The sequence below is a fragment of the Oncorhynchus nerka genome, linkage group LG9b, assembly GCF_034236695.1.
Source record: "Oncorhynchus nerka isolate Pitt River linkage group LG9b, Oner_Uvic_2.0, whole genome shotgun sequence".
Classification (NCBI taxonomy): domain Eukaryota; kingdom Metazoa; phylum Chordata; class Actinopteri; order Salmoniformes; family Salmonidae; genus Oncorhynchus; species Oncorhynchus nerka.
This window is the reverse complement of record NC_088424.1, coordinates 51,074,363-51,080,841: the sequence shown is the minus strand read 5'-3', so window position 1 is coordinate 51,080,841 and position 6,479 is coordinate 51,074,363.

The window sequence follows — 6,479 nt, the reverse complement described above, 5'->3', positions numbered from 1 at the left end:
TACAGGTCATTATGTAGTGTTGTCTCCTGACTGACATACAGGTCATTATGTAGTGTTGTCCCCTGACTGACATACAGGTCATTATGTAGTGTTGTCTCCTGACTGACATACAGGTCATTATGTAGTGTTGTCTCTGACTGACATACAGGTCATTATGTAGTGTTGTCTCCCTGACTGACACACAGGTCATTATGTAGTGTTGTCCCCTGACTGACACACACAGGTGTAGTGTGCTATCCTGACTGACACACAGGTCATTATGTAGTGTTGTCTCCTGACTGACATACAGGTCATTATGTAGTGTTGTCCCCTGACTGACACACAGGTCATTATGTAGTGTTGTCTCCTGACTGACACACAGGTCATTATGTAGTGTTGTCCCCATACAGATCATTATGTAGTGTTGTCCCCATACAGGTCATTATGTAGTGTTGTCCCCTGACTGACATACAGGTCATTATGTAGTGTTGTCCCCATACAGATCATTATGTAGTGTTGTCCCCATACAGGTCATTATGTAGTGTTGTCTCCTGACTGACATACAGGTCATTATGTAGTGTTGTCTCCTGACTGACATACAGGTCATTATGTAGTGTTGTCCCCTGACTGACATACAGGTCATTATGTAGTGTTGTCCCCATACAGATCATTATGTAGTGTTGTCCCCATACAGGTCATTATGTAGTGTTGTCCCCTGACTGACATACAGGTCATTATGTAGTGTTGTCCCCTGACTGACATACAGGTCATTATGTAGTGTTGTCTCTGACTGACATACAGGTCATTATGTGATGTTGTCTCCTGACTGACATACAGGTCATTATGTAGTGTTGTCCCCATACAGGTCATTATGTAGTGTTGTCTCCCTGGCTGACATACAGAACATTATGTAGTGTTGTCTCCTGACTGACATACAGGTCATTATGTAGTGTTGTCTCCTGACTGACATACAGAACATTATGTAGTGTTGTCTCCTGACTGACATACAGGTCATTATGTAGTGTTGTCCCCATACAGGTCATTATGTAGAGTTGTCCCCATACAGGTCATTATGTAGTGTTGTCCCCTGACTGACATACAGGTCATTATGTAGTGTTGTCTCCTGACTGACATACAGGTCATTATGTAGTGTTGTCTCTGACTGACATAGCAGGTCATTATGTAGTGTTGTCTCTGACTGACATATAGGTCATTATGTAGTGTTGTCTCTGACTGACATACAGGTCATTATGTAGTGTTGTCTCCTGACTGACATACAGATCATTATGTAGTGTTTGTCCCCTGACTGACATACAGGTCATTATGTAGTGTTGTCTCTGACTGACATACAGGTCATTATGTAGTGTTGTCCCCTGACTGACATACAGGTCATTATGTAGTGTTGTCCCCTGACTGACATACAGGTCATTATGTAGTGTTGTCTCCTGACTGACATACAGGTCATTATGTAGTGTTGTCCCCATACAGGTCATTATGTAGTGTTGTCTACTGACTGACATACAGATCATTATGTAGTGTTGTCCCCTGACTGACATACAGGTCATTATGTAGTGTTGTCCCCATACAGATCATTATGTAGTGTTGTCTCCTGACTGACATACAGATCATTATGTAGTGTTGTCCCCTGACTGACATACAGGTCATTATGTAGTGTTGTATTTTATACAGATCATTATGTAGTGTTGTCCCCATACAGGTCATTATGTAAAGTTGTCTCTGACTGACATACAGGTCATTATGTAGTGTTGTCTCCTGACTGACATACAGGTCATTATGTAGTGTTGTCTCCTGACTGACATACAGGTCATTATGTAGTGTTGTCTCCTGACTGACATACAGGTCATTATGTAGTGTTGTCTCCTGACTGACATACAGATCATTATGTAGTGTTGTCTCCTGACTGACACAATGACATACAGGTCATTATGTAGTGTTGTCCCCTGACTGACATACAGATCATTATGTAGTGTTGTCCCCATACAGATCATTATGTAGTGTTGTCTCCTGACTGACATACAGGTCATTATGTAGTGTTGTCTCCTGACTGACATACAGGTCATTATGTAGTGTTGTCTCCTGACTGACACACAGGTCATTATGTAGTGTTGTCCGCTGACTGACACACAGGTCATTATGTAGTGTTGTCTCCTGACTGACACACAGGTCATTATGTAGTGTTGTCCCCATACAGATCATTATGTAGTGTTGTCCCCATACAGGTCATTATGTAGTGTTGTCCCCTGACTGACATACAGGTCATTATGTAGTGTTGTCCCCATACAGGTCATTATGTAGTGTTGTCTCCTGACTGACATACAGGTCATTATGTAGTGTTGTCTCCTGACTGACATACAGGTCATTATGTAGTGTTGTCCCCTGACTGACATACAGGTCATTATGTAGTGTTGTCCCCATACAGATCATTATGTAGTGTTGTCCCCATACAGGTCATTATAGTGTTGTCCCCTGACTGGACATACAGATCATTATGTAGTGTTGTCTCCTGACTGACATACAGGTCATTATGTAGTGTTGTCCCTGACTGACATACAGGTCATTATGTAGTGTTGTCTCTGACTGGACATACAGGTCATTATGTAGTGTTGTCTCTGACTGACATACAGATCATTATGTAGTGTTGTCCCCACTGACATACAGGTCATTATGTAGTGTTGTCCCCTGACTGACATACAGATCATTATGTAGTGTTGTCTCCTGACTGACATACAGAACATTATGTAGTGTTGTCTCTGACTGACATACAGGTCATTGGAGTGTTGTCTCCTGACTGACATACAGAACATTATGTAGTGTTGTCTCCTGACTGACATACAGGTCATTATGTAGTGTTGTCTCGACTGACATACAGATCATTATGTAGTTTGTCCCTGACTGACATACAGGTCATTATGTAGTGTTGTCTCTGACTGACATAGGTCATTATGTGTTGTCTCTGACTGACATACAGGTCATTATGTAGTGTTGTCTCCCTGACTGACATACAGATCATTTGTAGTGTTGTCCCCTGACTGACATACAGGTCATTATGTATGTTGTCTCTGACTGACATACAGGTCATTATGTAGTGTTGTCCCCTGACTGACATACAGGTCATTATGTAGTGTTGTCCCCTGACTGACATACAGGTCATTATGTAGTGTTGTCTCCTGACTGACATACAGATCTGTTATGTAGTGTTGTCTCCTTGACTGACATACAGATCATTATGTAGTGTTGTCCCCATACAGGTCATTATGTAGTGTTGTCTCCTGACTGACATACAGATCATTATGTAGTGTTGTCCCCTGACTGCATACAGGTCATTATGTAGTGTTGTCCCCATACAGGTCATTATGTAGTGTTGTCCCTGACTGACATACAGGTCATTATGTAGTGTTGTCTCCTGACTGACATACAGGTCATTATGTAGTGTTGTCTCCTGACTGACATACAGGTCATTATGTAGTGTTGTCTCTGACTGACATACAGGTCATTATGTAGTGTTGTCCCTGACACAATGACATACAGGTCATTATGTAGTGTTGTCCCCTGACTGACACACAGGTCATTATGTAGTAGTGTTGTCCCTGACTGACACACAGATCATTATGTAGTGTTGTCCCGACTGACATACAGGTCATTATGTAGTGTTGTCCCTGACTGACATACAGGTCATTATGTAGTGTTGTCCTGACATACAGGTCATTATGTAGTGTTGTCCCCATACAGGTCATTATGTAGTGTTGTCCCCTGACATACAGGTCACATGTAGTGTTGTCCCCTGACTGACATACAGGTCATTATGTAGTGTTGTCCTGACACAATGACATACAGGTCATTATGTAGTGTTGTCCCTGACTGACATACAGATCATTATGTAGTGTTGTCATACAGATCATTATGTAGTGTTGTCTCCTGACTGACATACAGGTCATTATGTAGTGTTGTGTCCTGACCATACAGGTCATTATGTAGTGTTGTCCTGACCATACAGGTCATTATGTAGTGTTGTCCCCCTGACTGACATACAGGTCATTATGTAGTGTTGTCCCCATACAGGTCATTATGTAGTGTTGTCCCCATACAGATCATTATGTAGTGTTGTCCCCTGACTGACATACAGGATCATTATGTAGTGTTGTCCCCTGACTGACATACAGGTCATTATGTAGTGTTCCCTGACTGACATACAGGTCATTATGTAGTGTTGTCCCTGACTGACATACAGGTCATTATGTAGTGTTGTCCCCTGACATACAGGTCATTATGTAGTGTTGTCCCTGACTGACATACAGGTCATTATGTAGTGTTGTCCCCTGACTGACATACAGGTCATTATGTAGTGTTGTCTCCTGACTGACATACAGGTCATTATGTAGTGTTGTCTCCCTGACATACAGGTCATTATGTAGTGTTGTCCTGACCATACAGGTCATTATGTAGTGTTGTCCCCATACTGACATTATGTAGGTCATTAACTGACTGACATACAGGTCATTATGTAGTGTTGTCCCCTGACTGACATACAGGTCATTATGTAGTGTTGTCTCCTGACTGACATACAGGTCATTATGTAGTGTTGTCCCTGACTGACATACAGGTCATTATTAGTGTTGTCTCTGACTGACATACAGGTCATTATGTAGTGTTGTCTCCTGACTGACATACAGAACATTATGTAGTGTTGTCTCCCTGACTGACATACAGGTCATTATGTAGTGTTGTCTCCTGACTGACATACAGAACATTATGTAGTGTTGTCTCCTGACTGACATACAGGTCATTATGTAGTGTTGTCCTGACTGACATACAGGTCATTATGTAGAGTTGTCCTGACCATACAGGTCATTATGTAGTGTTGTCCCCTGACTGACATACAGGTCATTATGTAGTGTTGTCTCCTGACTGACATACAGGTCATTATGTAGTGTTGTCTCCCTGACATACAGATCATTATGTAGTGTTGTCCCCTGACTGACATACAGGCCATTATGTAGTGTTGTCTCTGACTGACATACAGGTCATTATGTAGTGTTGTCTCCTGACTGACATACAGATCATTATGTAGTGTTGTCCCCTGACTGACATACAGGTCATTATGTAGTGTTGTCCCTGACTGACATACAGGTCATTATGTAGTGTTGTCCCCATACAGGTCATTATGTAGTGTTGTCTCCTGACTGACATACAGGTCATTATGTAGTGTTGTCTCCTGACTGACATACAGATCATTATGTAGTGTTGTTGTCATACAGGTCATTATGTAGTGTTGTCCCCATACAGATCATTATGTAGTGTTGTCTCCTGACTGACATACAGATCATTATGTAGTGTTGTCTCCTGACTGACATACAGGTCATTATGTAGTGTTGTCCCCATACAGGTCATTATGTAGTGTTGTCCCCATACAGGTCATTATGTAGTGTTGTCTCCTGACTGACATACAGGTCATTATGTAGTGTTGTCCCCATACAGGTCATTATGTAGTGTTGTCTCCTGACTGACATACAGGTCATTATGTAGTGTTGTCCCCTGACTGACATACAGGTCATTATGTAGTGTTGTCCCTGACTGACATACAGGTCATTATGTAGTGTTGTCCCTGACTGACATACACAGAGTGTTGTCCCCATCATTATGTAGTGTTGTCTCCTGACTGACATACAGGTCATTATGTAGTGTTGTCTCCTGACTGACATACAGGTCATTATGTAGTGTTGTCCCCTGACTGACACACAGGTCATTATGTAGTGTTGTCCCTGACTGACACACAGGTCATTATGTAGTGTTGTCTCTGACTGACACACAGGTCATTATGTAGTGTTGTCCCATACAGACTGTAAGTGTTGTCCCCATACAGGTCATTATGTAGTGTTGTCCCCTGACTGACATACAGGTCATTATGTAGTGTTGTCCCCATACAGATCATTATGTAGTGTTGTCCCCATACAGGTCATTATGTAGTGTTGTCTCCTGACTGACATACAGGTCATTATGTAGTGTTGTCTCCTGACTGACATACAGGTCATTATGTAGTGTTGTCCCCTGACTGACATACAGGTCATTATGTAGTGTTGTCCCCATACAGATCACTGTCCCCATACAGGTCATTATGTAGTGTTGTCCCCTGACTGACATACAGATCATTATGTAGTGTTGTCCTGACTGACATACAGGTCATTATGTAGTGTTGTCCCCTGACTGACATACAGGTCATTATGTAGTGTTGTCCCCTGACTGACATACAGGTCATTATGTAGTGTTGTCTCCTGACTGACATACAGATCATTATGTAGTGTTGTCCCCTGACTGACATACAGGTCATTATGTAGTGTTGTCCCCTGACTGACATACAGATCATTATGTAGTGTTGTCTCCTGACTGACATACAGAACATTATGTAGTGTTGTCTCCTGACTGACATACAGGTCATTATGTAGTGTTGTCTCCTGACTGACATACAGGTCATTATGTAGTGT